Source organism: Panulirus ornatus, chromosome 7 (genome assembly GCF_036320965.1).
Source record: "Panulirus ornatus isolate Po-2019 chromosome 7, ASM3632096v1, whole genome shotgun sequence".
NCBI lineage: Eukaryota > Metazoa > Arthropoda > Malacostraca > Decapoda > Palinuridae > Panulirus > Panulirus ornatus.
The window spans coordinates 8019745-8037867 of record NC_092230.1 but is presented as its reverse complement, the minus strand read 5'-3'; the positions used below and the strand labels follow the sequence as shown (position 1 = coordinate 8037867).

At 50.9% G+C, this 18123-nt stretch overlaps 1 protein-coding gene across 3 annotated transcripts in view; it reads left to right on the top strand.

Annotated features, from left to right (window-relative positions):
* The window catches only part of LOC139749403 (uncharacterized), a 172903-nt gene that overhangs the window by 116897 nt on the left and 37883 nt on the right, over nt 1-18123 (top strand). The window lies entirely within an intron of this gene.

Sequence of the window (18123 nt, the reverse complement as noted above, 5' to 3'; positions counted from 1 at the left end):
CACTCGTGGGGGCCCCCGGCTCTTGTACTGTACGGGGAGGGAGTTCTACACTCGTGGGGTCCCAGTCTCTTGTACTGTAGGAGGAGGGAGTTCTACACTCCTGGGGGCCCCGTCTCTTGTACTGCACGGGGAGGGAGTTCTACACTCGTGGGGGCCCCGTCTCTTGTACTGTACGGGGAGGGAGTTCTACACTCGTTGGGGCCCCTTCTCTTGTACTGTACGGGGAGGGAGTTCTACACTCGTTGGGGCCCCTTCTCTTGTACTGTATGGGAGGGAGTTCTACACTCGTGGGGGCCCCGTCTCTTGTACTGTACGGGGAGGGAGTTCTACACTCGTGGGGTCCCAGTCTCTTGTACTGTAGGAGGAGGGAGTTCTACACTCGTGGGGTCCCAGTCTCTTGTACTGTAGGAGGAGGGAGTTCTACACTCGTGGGGTCCCAGTCTCTTGTACTGTAGGAGGAGGGAGTTCTACACTCGTGGGGGCCCCTTCTCTTGTACTGCACGAGGAGGGAGTTCTACACTCGTGGGGTCCCAGTCTCTTGTACTGTAGGAGGAGGGAGTTCTACACTTGTGGGGCCCCGTCTCTTGTACTGTATGGGAGGGAGTTCTACACTCGTGGGGGCCCCGTCTCTTGTACTGTACGGGGAGGGAGGTGTACACTCGTGGGGGCCCCTTCTCTTGTACTGTACGGGGAGGGAGTTGTACACTCGTGGGGCTCCATCTCTTGTACTGCACGGGAAGGGAGTTCTACACTCGTCGGGGCCCCCGTCTCTTGTCCTGTATGGGAGGGAGTTCTACACTCGTGGGGCCCCTTCTCTTGTACTGCACGGGGAGGGAGTTCTACACTTGTGGGGCCCCCCGGCTCTTGAACCTTCCTTCATATCAGATAACGTTTTATATTTGTGTATGTCCCTCTGCATCGACCACCACGGCGTCTCGCTGTCTGTTTTCATTCGTCCACAACTCGTGAACTTGGGAAAATCATCTGTGTCCATCGGTTCACATTATTGTTTATTGCTTAATGTGTTCTTGTTGTTGTTCTTCTTCTTTCGTGTGTGTGTGTGTGTGTGTGTGTGTGTGTGTGTGTGTGTGTGTGTGTGTGTGGTGACATGTAGAGGCTAAGGGAGGAGGGGGGGCGGCCTCCTCACGTGAGAGACGAGATAGTAGTGGTGAGTAGTTTCAAGGTCTGAGGGGGGAGAAGGGGGGCCCCCCTCACGGGAGGAAGGGGAGGGGGGGGGTTTGTTGGGGGCCCGTGTCGTCGTCGTCGTCGTCCCCTCCTCCCCCCCCTCCCCCCCGCCACGTGACGGATGGTCCCATGTTCGAGGCATCGGGCGAGGCCTCGCCCGCCTTGATGCCTCGCCCCTGTACAAGCGCCTTACCTTTGCCCACCAGCGTCAGCGTCACAGGCTTTCACCCTCACCCATCAGCGTCAAAGGCTTTCACCCTCACCCATCAGCGTCAAAGGCTTTCACCCTCACCCACGCCGACAGATGTGTCTTAACACAGTCCACCTTCCAGCAGGTGTTAACACCTCCCCTCCTCTGTAATGTGCAGCTGTGCCACTTTGTGTAATGATTACCTGTGTGTGTACTGTACGGGGAGGGGGTTCTACACTCGTGTGGGCGGGGGCGTCTCGTCTCTTGTACTGTACGGGGAGGGGGTTCTACAGTCGTGTGTGGGCGGGGGGGGGTCTCTTGTACTGTACGGGGAGGGAGTTCTACACTCGTATGGGGGGGGGGGGTCTCTTGTACTGTACGGGGAGGGGGTTCTACAGTCGTGTGTGGGCGGGGGGGGGGGTCTCTTGTACTGTACGGGGAGGGAGTTCTACACTCGTATGGGGGGGGGGGGTCTCTTGTACTGTACGGGGAGGGGGTTCTACACTCGTGGGGCGGCTCCGTCTCTTGTACTGTACGGGGAGGGGGTTCTACACTCATGTTGGGGGCCCCGTCTCTTGCACTGCACGGGGAGGGGGTTCTACACTCATGTTGGGGGCCCCGTCTCTTTTACTGCACGGGGAAGGAGTTCTACACTCGTGGGGGCGACCCCGTCTCTTGTACTGTACGGGGAGGGAGTTCTACACTCGTGAGTGGGGGCCCTCCACCGTCTCTTGAACCCTCTCGACTATCATACATATTCTGAGACTAAGGTTATGTTCTCCATGTTCTCCGTGTTCACAGGATCATCTTGTGGCTCACCCTGTTCATCGTAGACTCTGATACTGTCAAAGTCCTTTTTTTCTTTTTTTCTTTCTAATTTTGCATTTTTTCTTCTATGGTGTTACTTGATCAGTAGATCAATGGTTTTAGGACCCTGACTTGCGGCAGGCCAGTGGTGACCCTCCAAACCAGTTTTGAGAAAGCTTCTTCAACACTCTTTGTTTCCTTCCACTAAGATCATTTCCATCCAGGAGTCTCCCCCTGTATTCCTACATACACGGCACAGTGTCAAATGCTTTCTACTAGGCATTACAGACAGACACAGAGACTCCACATTCCATTCTCTTTTGTTTTTAAGACAGAGCTCAGTCTTGCTTAAAAGTTTCGAGACTCATCATGCATGACTCTTCCCCGAATGTGTCGCCTCAGTGAATCAGTTTCTCCCCAGCGTTTGGTGAGAGACTGGTCTGTTTGGTCCAGCGCAATACCTACCTACCTACCTCCTCCTTCTCCTCCATCTCCTTGCTTAAAGATGGGCACGACCATTGTCGTTTTCCATTCCCACGGCACTAGTACACCCTCGTCTAGGGACTCAGCAGTGTATCTCGCGGACTACTACACCCTCGTCTAGGGACTCAGCAGTGTATCTCGCGGACTACTACACCCTCGTCTCGGGACTCAGCAGTGTATCTCGCGGACTACTACACCCTCGTCTCGGGACTCAGTAGTGTATCTCGCGGACTACTACACCCTCGTCTAGGGACTCAGTAGTGTATCTCGCGGACTACTACACCCTCGTCTAGGGACTCAGCAGTGCATCTCGTGGACTACTACACCCTCGTCTAGGGACTCAGCAGTGTATCTCGCGGACTACACCCTCGTTTAGGGACTCAGCAGTGTATCTCGCGGACTACTACACCCTCGTCTAGGGACTCCTCAGCAGTGTATCTTGCGGACTACACCCTCGTTTAGGGACTCAGCAGTGTATCTCGCGGACTACTACACCCTCGTCTAGGGACTCCTCAGTAGTGTATCTCGCGGACTACTACACCCTCGTATAGGGACTCAGCAGTGTATCTCGCGGACTACTACACCCTCGTATAGGGACTCAGCAGTGTATCTCGCGGACTACTACACCCTCGTCTAGGGACTCCTCAGCAGTGTATCTCGCGGACTACACCCTCGTTTAGGGACTCAGCAGTGTATCTCGCGGACTACTACACCCTCGTATAGGGACTCAGCAGTGTATCTCGCGGACTACTACACCCTCGTCTAGGGACTCCTCAGCAGTGTATCTCGCGGACTGCTACACCCTCCTCGTCCAGGGACTCAGTAGTGTATCTCGCGGACTACTACACCCTCGTCTAGGGATACACACGAGTCCTGAGCAGGTGTAATTATCTTCACAGACCTCGAGTGTCCCCCCCCCCTCCCCAACTTTAAAAACCACTTTTGAGTTCTCAATCATTTCCTCTCATGTATTTACATTTTTCGTAGTTTCTCACCACTCTTTCCCACCCTCTGGATCCCTAAACTTTCCCACCTCTGGATCCCTAAACTTTCCCACCTCTGGATCCCTAAACTTTCCCCCCTCTGGATCCCTAAACTTTCCCTCCCTCTGGATCCCTAAACTTTCCCTCCCTCTGGATCCCTAAACTTTCCCACCTCTGGATCCCTAAACTTTCCCACCTCTGGATCCCTAAACTTTCCCTCCCTCTGGATCCCTAAACTTTCCCCCCCTCTGGATCCCTAAACTTTCCCCCTCTGGATCCCTAAACTTTCCCACCTCTGGATCCCTAAACTTTCCCACCTCTGGATCCCTAAACTTTCCACCTCTGGATCCCTAAACTTTCCCCCCTCTGGATCCCTAAACTTTCCCCCCCCCTCTGGATCCCTAAACTTTCCCCCCTCTGGATCCCTAAACTTTCCCACCTCTGGATCCCTAAACTTTCCCCCTCTGGATCCCTAAACTTTCCCCCTCTGGATCCCTAAACTTTCCCCCCTCTGGATCCCTAAACTGGATTAGCTGCTCTCAAAACATTACATTGTACTCCTGATGAAGTTATGGGGAAATATAAGAATTTGGAATGGGTCTACTACCGTGTCTCCTGCTTTCCAGTTTCTATATTCCTTTTCCAGTTTCTGTGTTCCTTTCTTCCTCATATCTTGCTACACCCGTTCCTTGTTTACTCCCATACACGTCAAGTACTCGCTGGTTCTTCCGCCACTTGTATCTGGTCCGTCGTATGTTTTTAAACGTAGGTGTTTTTTAAACATCTTTCAGTAGACATGTCTCTCTTGTGTCTTTGGTTTATGCCAGGCGAACTCATGGTACACCACCACCCCGATGCTCATCCAGTGAGCGGTAGCGCAAAAGACGATTACAGTGGGTCGCAAAAGAGGATTACAGTGGGTCACAAAAGAGGATTACAGTGGGTCACAAAAGAGGATTACAGTGGGGTCACAAAAGAGGATTACAGTGGGGTCACAAAAGAGGATTACAGTGGGGTCACAAAAGAGGATTACAGTGGGGTCACAAAAGAGGATTACAGTGGGTCACAAAAGAGGATTACAGTGGGTCACAAAAGAGGATCACAGTGGGTCACAAAGAGGATTACAGTGGGTCACAAAAGAGGATTACAGTGGGGTCACAAAAGAGGATTACAGTGGGATCACAAAAGAGGATTACAGTGGGTCACAAAAGAGGATTACAGTGGGTCACAAAAGAGGATCACAGTGGGTCACAAAAGAGGATTACAGTGGGTCACAAAAGAGGATTACAGTGGGTCACAAAAGAGGATTACAGTGGGTCACAAAAGAGGATTACAGTGGGTCACAAAAGAGGATTACAGTGGGTCACAAAGGGTCTTAGCCTGGACCCCCCCCCCCCCACAGTGGGGTGATATTACATAAGATGTTTACAATTTGTATTTCATTTACATACATGACATAGTTTCATAATGTAAGCTGTAACGATTACATGCACAACAAGTAGATACAAACAAGTATACAAGTATTGTTATGAACAATAAGGTGTTATGACATTTCTTGCTGGGTTTGTTTAGATCTATCCCTAAAAAGGCTCGATTTATTCACGTTCTAAGACAATAATGTTCTATGTCCAAATCTTTGACCACAAACTTTCCAATTCACTCAGTAACATCTCCAGTTAGGCCAAAGCGCCAGTATTACCTGTAACCTAACCTTAGTCTAGCAGTTACAACATCATGTAATCTACTGAACTTATTTCTTTCTCCATATACATGTTTAAATTCACACATTTCACTGTGATGGAAAATGTCTCTACTTGTGCTCATCTGAACTCGTCTTCGTGCTTGAAAGAGATCAGTTAATTCTAATTACAGTTTTGAGGCTTGTAATTGACAACTCAAAGTGTTGTTTTTCAACATCATGTTTCCTTAGTGCAAGTTTGGGTAAAGCATCAGCTTATTCATGCTCACGGAGGCCTATATATATGAGAGAGGAAATCCATAACCATTTGATTTTTTGAATCCCTTGAGCAATAATGGCGGAGTATTTATGTCTGGCTTCAGAGACCAGCCAGCAGGTTATATTCTTGATTTCAGGCTGTAAATGAAGTAAATGAAGAGTCAAAGACAAATTAAACTGTCTGTGGCAGTGATTTTCTAACTGCTCAAGAACGATAAGTGTAGCGAACCATTCAGTTTGTACAGTAGATGCTCACTTGTTTATTCTTACAGTTTTCTGTAATTTATTAATCATTGGGTTGGATCACAGTGGCACAGGACTGCCTGCCCTTCCCCAGTGGTAGAGTCGCGAGAACCTACAGTGCAGACAGATGCCCACTTCTTTCTTTTACAGTGGTGAAGTCCCGATTCATTGATGATAGCAGTTTCACTCGCCGTCCATACCCGTGTGTCTCTAGAGGGCTAAGGAAGGAAGGCAGGTTTCCTTCCTTCCTTCCTTCCTTCATCCTCCAACACCTGGGTGTTCCATCTACGTGAGTGTGTTGGAGGAAGTGTTATTACCTCCTCCAACACTCCTGGGTGTTCCATCTACGTGAGTGTGTTGGAGGAAGTGTTATTACCTCCTCCAACACTCCTGGGTGTTCCATCTACGTAAGTGTGTTGGAGGAAGTGTTATTACGTCCTCCAACACACTTGGGTGTTCCATCTACGTGAGTGTGTTGGAGGAAGTGTTATTACCTCCTCCAACACTCCTGGGTGTTCCATCTACGTGAGTGTGTTGGAGGAAGTGTTATTATTTACTCTCTCTCTCTCTCTCTCTCTCTCTCTCTCTCTCTCTCTCTCTCTCTCTCTCTCTCTCTCTCTCTCTCTCTCTCTCTCTTTGCTGTTATATCTTATGCCTCCAGACCTATATATATACATATACATATATATGTATTGGGTCACATATCTTGCCCTACACCATGATAAAGAGAGACGTGCAGCAACAGGTGTAAGAGACATGGGTTGATGTGACACCGTTGTGAGGGACACGGGGTGATGTAGCGCCGTTGTGAGGGACACGGTGTGATGTGGCGCCGTTGTGAGGGACACGGGGTGATATAGCGCCGTTGTGTGGGACATGGGTTGATGTGACACCGTTGTGAGGGACACGGGGTGATGTGGCGCCGTTGTGAGGGACACGGGGTGATATAGCGCCGTTGTGAGGGACACGGGGTGATGTAGCGCCGTTGTGAGGGACACGGGTCTGATGTAGCGCCGTTGTGAGGGACACGGGGTGATATAGCGCCGTTGTGAGGGACACGGGGTGATGTAGCGCCGTTGTGAGGGACACGGGTCTGATGTAGCGCCGTTGTGAGGGACACGGGGTGATGTAGCGCCGTTGTGAGGGACACGGGGTGATGTAGCGCCGTTGTGAGGGACACGGGGTGATGTAGCGCCGTTGTGAGGGACACGGGGTGATGTAGCGCCGTTGTGAGGGACACGGGGTGATGTAGCGCCGTTGTGAGGGACACGGGTCTGATGTAGCGCCGTTGTGAGGGACACGGGGTGATATAGCGCCGTTGTGAGGGACACGGGTCTGATGTAGCGCCGTTGTGAGGGACACGGGGTGATATAGCGCCGTTGTGAGGGACACGGGTCTGATGTAGCGCCGTTGTGAGGGACACGGGTCTGATGTAGCGCCGTTGTGAGGGACGCGGGTCTGATGTAGCGCCGTTGTGAGGGACACGGGGTGATATAGCGCCGTTGTGAGGGACACGGGTCTGATGTAGCGCCGTTGTGAGGAACACGGGTCTGATGTAGCGCCGTTGTGAGGGACGCGGGTCTGGTGTAGCGCCGTTGTGAGGGATATAGGGTGATGTGGCGCCGTTGTGAGGGACAGGGGAAGGTATGACGCCATAAAAAGGGACATGGGTTGATATGCGCAGTTGTGAGGGACACGGTGGTGATATGGCACTGTTGTGAGAGACGTGGGGTGATGTGGCACCGTTGTGAGGGGGACGTGGGGTGATGTGGCACCGTTGTGAGGGGGACGTGGGGTGATGTGGCACCGTTGTGAGGGGGACGTGGGGTGATGTGGTACCGTTGTGAGGGGGACGTGGGGTGATGTGGCACCGTTGTGAGGGGGACGTGGGGTGATGTGGCACCGTTGTGAGGGGGACGTGGGGTGATGTGGCACCGTTGTGAGGGACGTGGGGTGATGTGGCACCGTTGTGAGGGGGACGTAGGGTGATGTGGCACCGTTGTGAGGGGGACGTGGGGTGATGTGGCACCGTTGTGAGGAACGCGCGGATGATATGGCACCACTGTGAGGGACACGGGGTTTGACGTGGCACCACTGTGAGGGACACGGTGCTTGACGTGGCACCACTGTGAGGGACACGGTGCTTGACGTGGCACCACTGTGAGGGACACGGTGCTTGACGTGGCACCACTGTCCGTCCAGTGTGATGGCGGAAGTGCCTTTGTTGTTCGAATTCCGGGGTGGTTCGCACTCACTGTTTTAATTTCCTTTTTTTTTATTATATATATATATATACGTCCAGGGGAAACTACATTACGAGGACAGCGGTGTATGATGTATATCCTCTCTCATACAGTCAACAATACATCCATCTACTGTAGTTTCAGTGGCGTGTGTGTGTGTGAGAGAGAGAGCGCGTCTGCTAATGGTTTACATAACATTATTTCTTTCTCTAATTTTTTTTCTCCTTTCGGTAAGTTGGCATCGCGGAAGCTGGGCACAGCGGCCACCGCCGCCGCTGAAGCTCCGGGTGTTTCCGTGTCCGTCATCGCGTCCGTCAAAGCGAAGCGATGTTTGTTTATTTGAATTCACTCCAGGCGGAAGGAGAGAGAGAGGAAGCCATCATGATGTGGTGTGTGTGTGTGTGTGTGTGTGTACACCGCTCGGCCACTTGAGACTACTGTGTGTACTGTAGACTACACTCATCTGTTACTTGTAGTGTAGTCTACACTTATCTGTTACTTGTAGTGTAGACTACACTTATGTTACTTGTAGTGTAGACTACACTTATCTGTTACTTGTAGTGTAGTCTACACTTACTCGGCCACTTGAGACTACTGTGTGTACTGTAGACTACACTTATCTGTTACTTGTAGTGTAGACTACACTTATCTGTTACTTGTAGTGTAGTCTACACTTACTCGGCCACTTGAGACTACTGTGTGTACTGTAGACTACACTTATCTGTTACTTGTAGTGTAGACTACACTTCTCTGTTACTTGAAGTGTAGACTACACTTATCTGTTACTTGTAGTGTAGACTACACTTATCTGTTACTTGTAGTGTAGTCTACACTTACTCGGCCACTTGAGACTACTATGTGTTGTGTAGACTACACCTATCTGTTACTTGTAGTGTAGTCTACACTTATCTGTTACTTGTAGTGTAGACTACACTTATATGTTACTTGTAGTTTAGTCTACACATCTGTTAATTGTAGTCTACACACCTGTTACTTGTAGTCTACACACCTGTTACTTGTAGTTTAGTCTACACTCATCTGTTGTAGTTTAGTCCACTCATCTGTCACTTGTAGCCTACACTCATCTGTTACTTGTAGTTTAGTCTACCCTCATCTGTTACATGTACCAAGGACCACTAATCTACTACTTGTGGCCTTAAACACGCCTGTCTACATTTAGCTCATAATGACGCTTATCTACGTAAAACGTAGACAACATCCATGTGCTTGTAGACAAAAGAACACTCTACTTCTACTTGTATCCTAGGCTACATCCTGTGCAACTTGTAGCCTAAACTCCTCCTTGTATCCTAGGCTACATCCTGTGCTACTTGTAGCCTAAACTCCTCCTTGTATCCTAGGCTAAATCCTGTGCAACTTGTAGCCTAAACTCCTTCTCCTTGTATCCTAGGCTACATCCTGTGCTACTTGTAGCCTAAACTCCTCCTTGTATCCTAGGCTACATCCTGTGCTACTTGTAGCCTAAACTCCTCTTCTCCTTGTATCCTAGGCTACATCCTGTGCAACTTGTAGCCTAAACTCCTCTTCTCCTTGTATCCTAGGCTACATCCTGTGCTACTTGTAGCCTAAACTCCTCCTTGTATCCTAGGCTACATCCTGCGCTACTTGTAGCCTAAACTCCTCTTCTCCTTGTATCCTAGGCTACATTCTGTGCAACTTGTAGCCTAAACTCCTCTTCTCCTTGTATCCTAGGCTACATCCTGTGCTACTTGTAGCCTAAACTCCTCCTTGTATCCTAGGCTACATCCTGTGCAACTTGTAGCCTAAACTCCTCTTCTCCTTGTATCCTAGGCTACATCCTGTGCTACTTGTAGCCTAAACTCCTCCTTGTATCCTAGGCTACATCCTGTGCTACTTGTAGCCAAAACTCCTCCTTGTATCCTAGGCTACATCCTGTGCTACTTGTAGCCTAAATTCCTCCTTGTATCCTAGGCTACATCCTGTGCTACTTGTAGCCTAAATTCCTCCTTGTATCCTAGGCTACATCTTGTGCTACTTGTAGCCTAAACTATGTGCTACTTGTAGCCCTTGTAGCACTACTTGTAGCCTAAACTATGTGCTACTTGTAGCCCTTGTAGCACTACTTGTAGCCTAAACTATGTGCTACTTGTAGCCCTTGTAGCACTACTTGTAGCCTAAATTCTCATTTCTCTCTCGTTCGAGACTGCATTAGCGTTTGGACGTTGGACGACAAGGAGGTGGCTACAAGCCACACTTTGAGAGCCAAAGAGCGAGATTCTGCTACTTGTAGCAGCTAGTAGGAGGAGGCTAGCTAGCTAGCAGGAGCGAGGAGGAGGTAGCTAGCAGGCATGCCCCCACCCGTGGGTAAGCAGGCAGCGCAGGCGTCAGCAGGGAGAGCGCCACTCCTGCTATCACAGCAGTTATACGAAAAGCCATAACATTGCCACTACTACTACCCCTCCTCCTCCTCCTCCTCCCACCACCACTACCCCTCCTCCTCCTCCTCCTCTCCCCTCTACCACCACTACCCCTCCCCCTCCTCCTCCCACCACCACTACCCCTCCTCATCCTCCTCCTCTCCCCTCTACCACCACTACCCCTCCTCCTCCTCTCTCCCCTCTCCCACTACCCCTCCTCCTCTCTCTCCCCTCTCCTCCCACCACCACAGCCATCATGCCCCCACAGGCCATGTCCCTACTACCGTTATGAGTGTCCTGCCACTATACTACCCCCTCATGACGCCGCCACTACCCTCATGACGCCGCCACTACCACTAATACCCCTCACGACTCCGCCACTACCATTATACTACCCCTCACGACGCCGCCACTACCACTATACTACCCCCTCACGACGCCACCACTACCACTAATACCCATCACGACTCCGCCACTACCACTAATTCCCATCACGACTCCGCCACTACCACTAATTCCCATCACGACTCCGCCACTACCACTAATACCCATCACGACTCCGCCACTACCACTAATACCCACCACGACGCCGCCACTACCACTATACCCCCCCCCCCCCACACGACGCAGCCACTACCACTACACTTTACGACGCCGCCATTACCACTATATACCCCCTCACGACGCCGCCACTACCACTATATACCCCCTCACGACGCCGCCACTACCACTATATACCCCCTCACGACGCCGCCACTACCACTACCCCTTCCTCTAACCAACCACTGCCATCAGCAGCAGCAGCACTTGCCACTAACCCTGCTGACCACTTCACCCTGGGCCTCCCTGACGTTGCCACTACCATCGTCACCGTAAGCCGTACGTACCCATTCACGAACCACCATTCCTGTGGTGACACCAGCCACAACGCTGCTGCCACCACCCACCACCACTGACAACAGCAACAGCTGCCAGTGACAACGGCAGCAGCAGCAAAAAAAAAAGAAGGAAAATAAAAGTATTACGTAGAATTCCAGTTAGGGAAATATTAATATTATTATCGCTGGCGCTACTTAAAACTCCGACACCAGAAATGGCAATAAGAACAGAAGCAGAGCCTGCCTCCTCCTCCTCCTCCTCCTCCTCCTCCTTCTTCTCCTCCTCCTTCTCCTCCTCCTCCTCCTTCTTCTTCTTCTTCTTCTTCTTCTTCTTCTTCTTCCAAGCACCACAGCCCCGGGGCGCCATGCCTCCCTCTTCCTCCTCCTTCTTCTTCTCCTCCTCCTTCTCCTCCTCCTCCTTCTTCTTCTCCTCCTCCTTCTCCTCCTCCTCCTTCTTCTTCTCCTCCTCCTTCTCCTCCTCCTCCTCCTTCTTCTTCTTCTTCTTCTTCTTCTTCTTCTTCTTCTTCCAGGCACCACAGCCCCGGGGCGCCATGCCTCCCTCTTCCTCCTCCTTCTCCTCCTTCTTCTCCTTCTTCTTCTTCTTCTTCCAGGCACCACAGCCCCGGGGCGCCATGCCTTCCTCCTCCTCCTTCTTCTTCTTCTTCTTCTTCTTCTTCTTCCAAGCACCACAGCCCCGGGGAGCCATGCCTTCCTCCTCCTCCTCCTTCTCCTCCTCCTCCTCCTCCTTCTCCTCCTTCTTCTCCTTCTTCTTCTTCTTCCAGGCACCACAGCCCCGGGGCGCCATGCCTTCCTCCTCCTCCTCCTCCTTCTCCTCCTCCTCCTCCTCCTTCTCCTCCTTCTTCTCCTTCTTCTTCTTCTTCCAAGCACCACAGCCCCGGGGCGCCTGCCTCCCTCCTCCTCCTCCTCTCCCTCCTCCTTCTTCTTCTTCCTCCAAGCACCACAGCCCCGGGGCGCCATGTCTGCTAGAGTTCCTCTTTGAATGACAAGCAAAACCCCCCCTAGAGGACCCCACCATCGTAAGCAGTGACAGCGGTAAGTAACACGTAACGCCAGTGACGGTCGAAGTAACAAGTGGCGCGCACACAGGATACCAGGGGGTTAACACTTCGTCATATCCGTAGTGGTGAGGAGGAGGAGGAGGAGGAGGAGGAGCAGGAGGAGCAGGAGGAGGAAGGCATGGCGCCCCGGGGCTGTGGTGCCTGGAAGAAGAAGAAGAAGAAGAAGAAAAGGAGGAGGAGGAGGAGGGGCTAGCTAGCTGGGCTGTGTGTGTCTGTGTGTGTGTGTGTGTGTTTTGCGGCCGCCAACAGCATGGTGGATGGTGTCCCAGAGTGGCCATCACTGCTTCTGTTGCGTCTTGTTCAACACCCGCTGTAGAAGCGGTGGTTGAGGAGTTGGGGGGGGAGGAGGCGCGCGCGCCCCCTGTTCCAAGGTCACATACAAACCCTACCACACTTGACGTGTGTGTGTGTGTTCTCCTCACCCTCCTCAAACTCCCCCTTCAAACCCCTCTCTCTCTCCTCCTCTCTCCTCCACACCAAAAAGCCTTGTCTTGCTTGTATTGTGGAGCGTATCATGAGCCGCAGCAGCAGCGGCGGTGGTAGCGGGAAGATGGCGGGACTTGAGGGACAACTCGGATGACGTCATAGCCAAGCTCCGCCCCCCTGCCTGGCGAGCGAGGCAGGGCTGCCAACCCTGCCGCCGCCTCCCACGCATCGTGGCTCTCTCCCCCCCCACAGCAAGCGAGGCCTTGTCTGTATCCGGGTGTGTGCGTTGTGCATATGTGTTTATGTGCGTGTGTGTGTGTGTCTGTGTTTGAATACGCCTGTAGGTGTTCGTAATGTGTTCATTACGTATGTATATAGCGACGCCGATAGCTTCCTGCTCTATGCAATGGCGTATTGTTGTATATTAATGGAAGGGGAATTGGAGACGTAACTTGGTTTCCAGAGTTCTACAATGGCTAGGTATTATTATTCTTTTAAGTATATATCCCGTTCTTGTAGGATGAATGAGGTAGAAGATTATACCCTGGGGATGGGACACGTTGCCCACGTGAACAGTGGCTGCACTGTCTTCTCCGTGTCCCCTCCATGTGGTATGGGGTTGCACGTGCGTATGAGCCCAAGTGTGGGGGTAGTGTGCACGTGGTCCCACCTCGTATGACCTGGTGTGTGTGAGGGCGCGGTGCTGGATCATGGTGACCTTGAGGCAGGAGACTAGACGCACACCCGCCGCTGGTTGGGGGGAAGGAAGGAGGGAGGAGAAGGAGGAGGGGGTGCGGTGTTGGGGGATGAGGAGGGGGTTTGGGTTGGTGGGGGGTGGGTGGGTTGTATGTACAGTATGCGTCCATGACAGTCACTGCTAGCGGGGGTGGGGGGGGGAGGGTGGTTACTTCCTTACAGGGTCAGGTAGGTCACTGCTGTAGTCGTCTTGAGGAGGGGGAGGGGGAGGAAGGGGGAGGAATTCGATGTTTAAAGGATCGTCTGGTTATTCTTGAGGAGGGGGGGGGAGATGTCACTGCTACGGGGTGTTGAGGAGGGGTGGGGGTTGGGTGGGAGATGTCACTGCTACGGGGTGTTGAGGAGGGGTGGGGGTTGGGTGGGAGATATCACTGCTACGGGGTGTTGAGGAGGGGGGGGTGGTTGGGTGGGTGGGAGATGTCACTGCTACGGGGTGTTGAGGAGGGGGGGTTGGGTGGGTGGGGGGAGATGTCATTGCTACGAGGTGTTGAGGGGGGGGTTGGGTGGGTGGGAGATGTCACTGCTACGGGGTGTTTTCTGCCTCACTGTAATCACTGGTAACAGTGAAAATATCTGCGTCACAGTTTTAGGATCATCTTGGTAAGTCTCGAGTCACTGTGGTCACTGTTTTAAGGCCAATGTATTTGGTCTTTCACTGTTTCATGATCACTGTTTTCGGATCACCATGTTATTAAGGATCAAGTTAGGCATTTACAGTATCACCAGAGGCAATGGTACAGTACTAGGGGCACTGGTACAGTACCAGGATTACTAGGGGCACTGGTACAGTGCTAGGGGCACTGGTACAGTACCAGGAGCACTGGTACAGTACTAGAGGCACTGGTACAGTACCAGGAGCACTGGTACAGTACCAGGAGCACTGGTACAGTACTGGTACAGTACTAGGGGCACTGGTACAGAACCAGGAGCACTGGTACAGTACTAGGATATCACCACAGTATCACCTGTTATCGGTCACTTCCACTGGGTTGATCAAGTCACCCAAATCACTGCAACGGCACCGATCAGGTCACTGATGCGAATTCACCAAATCACTGTTGAAACCTGGCTTGAATGACCTGTATGTATCTTCACTGGTATCACTGCAACTAGGGTCACCAGGTTCAGTTTTGTATTGTCACTTGGTCACTTACGTAAGGTCACTGTCGTTTATCACGGTCAGGTCACTGCTACGTTACGTGGGTCATTGGCATAAGTAACCCCCCCCCCTTTAGGTCACTGCTAGCTGGGTCATTACAGTGTCAGCCGAGTGATTGTTACAATGTCAGCTGGGTCACTGTTGGATCATCTAAGGTCATTATAGCTTTCGCGGGGTCACTGCTGGCAGAGTCAGCTGCTCTGTCACTGCAACGTCAGTGACGTCACTGTGGTGTCATTTGGTGTCCGGTAGGTCACTGTAGTTTCGGATGATTCACTGTCATGTCACTAGAGGGTTGGTGCAGTGCCAGCTGGATCAACATCCAGCTGAATCACTGTTAGCAAGGTCACACGAAAGTACCACAAGATAATTTTAGTGTCTTGCGAAAGTCACTGTTGGGGGGGTTAATCACTGTTACAGAACCTGGTTCACTGCTTTAGCGTCACTGACACGATCTGGATCACTGTTAGACACTGTATCAGGGTTTATGGTCACTTTGGTCACCAACGGGGCGCCTAGTGTTGGTGGTGTTGGAGATGATAGTGGTGGGCCAATGTTGGAGATAGTGTTGGTGGTGTTGGAGATGATAGTGGTGGGCTAATGTTGGAGATAGTGTTGGTGGTGTTGGAGATGATCGTGGTGGACCAATGTTGGAGATAGTGTTGGTGGTGTTGGGGATGATAGTAGTGGGCCATGTTAGAGATAGTGTTGGTGGTGTTGGAGATGATAGTGGTTGGTCAATGTTGGAGATAGTGTTGGTGGTGTTGGAGATGATAGTAGTGAGCTAATGTTGGAGATAGTGTTGGTGGTGTTGGAGATGATCGTGGTGGACCAATGTTGGAGATAATGGTGGTGTTGGAGATGATAGTACTAGGTGGGTCAATGTTGGAGATAGTGTTGGTGGTGTTGGAGATGATAGTGGTGGGTCATTGTTAGAGATAGTGTTGGTGGTGTTGGAGATGATAGTAGTGGGCCAGTGTTGGAGATAGTGTTGGTGGTGTTGGAGATGATAGTACTAGGTGGGCCAATGTTGGAGATAGTGTTGGTGGTGTTGGAGACGATAGTAGTGGGCCAATGTTGGAGATAGTGTTGGTGGTGTTGGAGATGATCGTGGTGGGCTAATGTTGGAGATAGTGTTGGTGGTGTTGGAGATAATAGTGGTGGGTGATTGGTGGGTGGTGGCTGTCGATAGCAGACCTCGATATACTGACCATGGTGAAGATAACGAGGTTGAAAAACAGTAACACAAGGTGGTGGGTCAACCCTGGTCGCCCCTGTGGCCGGGCAGGGGTAACGCGTTACTGATCATGCAGGTAACGCAAGGGTAACAGACTGCAGGCGGGGATGTTACTTTGGGGGGGTTTGGGTGGGGGGAGGAGCGGGGGGGCAGCTCATACACCTGCATGTATGACATTGATCATGTATGACACACAGCCCCGGGGGGCGCGGGGCGGGGCGGAGCGGGGCGCCGCTTGATGGGGTTGTGTGGGGTGCGGGGTCGGGGTTTGGGGGTTGGGGTGGTATAGTAATGCCATTGACTTCGGTTACCCTAAATTGGGGGGGCGAGGGGGTGGATGGGGTTGGGGTGGAGAGAGAGAAGAGGTGGTGGAGCAGGTGAGGGGTGGAGGAGGAGGTTAACACCAGTTAAATTTAACAGCGCTCCACACGGCCACCTAACGCGCATTCAATGCATCACAAGAGCCTATCCCAGCCTTGTACGGCGAGGCGGGTGTGGGTGTTGCGTCCTGGGTGTTGCGTCTGCTGTCGCAACAGTTGGTCGCAATACTCCTTCGGTACGATGGTGTCGTAGCGTAATGCATTCTTACGCCATGTAGGCTCAATCTAAACTTGAGTGACAGTAATTTAAAAAAAGGCCATAGCGAACCATTTATATATATACTGTGTAGTTCGGGCTGGCTGCCCGTCAAGTGGGTCGTGGAAAGAGCAGGTTGGAGTGGGGTGGGAAATTGCGGGGGGGAAAGGTGGGTGTAGGGTAAGGTAAGGAAGGGAGGGGGTGTGTAGCGGCGCTACGATATATGAATGTGAAGCTCCGGGGGTTTTAAGGAGGGGTAGGAGGAGGTGGGAGAGAAGGAAGGGGTTGTTCTTCAGGTAACACAACACCCCCCCACCACCCCACACCACCCCACACACCCTCTGTTCTTCCCCATTTAACCTCATATGATTGATAGATTTATTGATAAACCAGTAAAACAGATTGGTACCTATTCTTCGATAACTCTCTAACTAAACTCGTTCTCGTCTCGATAACATAACAGTTCAACAAATGGATTTCCATTTAAAAGAAAAATGGTAGGATTTACATTCATATTTCCAAAAAGGAAGGTGACTCTCTCTCTCTCCTCCTCCTCCTCCTACAATATGTGTGTGGCAGTACTACCCAAACCTCTCGTGTGGGATTAGCTTGGCGATGCTTGTTTGTTTTTGATGAGGGAGAGATATGATCCAGATCCAATACACTGATAATAATGGATCCGATCCCTTTATAAATCATACATCACACGGTCGGTGTTGGTATGATGTCTTTCAGTGTAATCATGTTTTGAGTATGATGTTTGGTCATAACTACTGGGAAATGCTCTGTTATTTGTTTGAGGTATATGATGCTCATGTTTATAGCAGCATAGCCACACTGGCCTATTAATGTAACATTAACTTATATATATATATATATATATATATATATATATATATATATATATATATATATATATATATATATATATATATAATATGGTCATTTCAGTTCATAACGCTATTTAATATAAACACGTACCATTTTATTATCATGTATTAGATATTATAGTTCTGTTTTTCTTTTTTTTTTTTGCGATAAAATGTAAAAATAAAAGTCTTTGTTTAGAACTAATGGTGTGTTGCCATCACCATAGATTTCATCATTCATAAAAGTATGATTCAGGATTGATTCGCCTTTTTACTCTCTCTCTCTCTCTCTCTCTCTCTCTCTCTCTCTCTCTCTCTCTCTCTCTCTCTCTCTCTCTCTCTCTCTCTCTCTCTGTATATAACTCGTTGTCCGAGATCATGATGTTTTAAGTTGCCGTAAACTTCATGGAGACGTTTTGACAACTTTCAAAAAGGCATGTAGACTGTGTTCCAGTTGGGCCGAGGTGGTTGTGTTGTAGATATGTGGGAAGCAAGTGTTACATGTGGAGGCCCCGGGGGTGAGAGGGTGTATGTGGGAGGCATGTGTTACATGTGGAGGCCCCGGGGTGAGAGGGTGTATGTAGGAGGCATGTGTTACATGTGGAGGCCCGGGGGTGAGAGAGGGTGTATGTAGGAGGCAAGTGTTACATGTG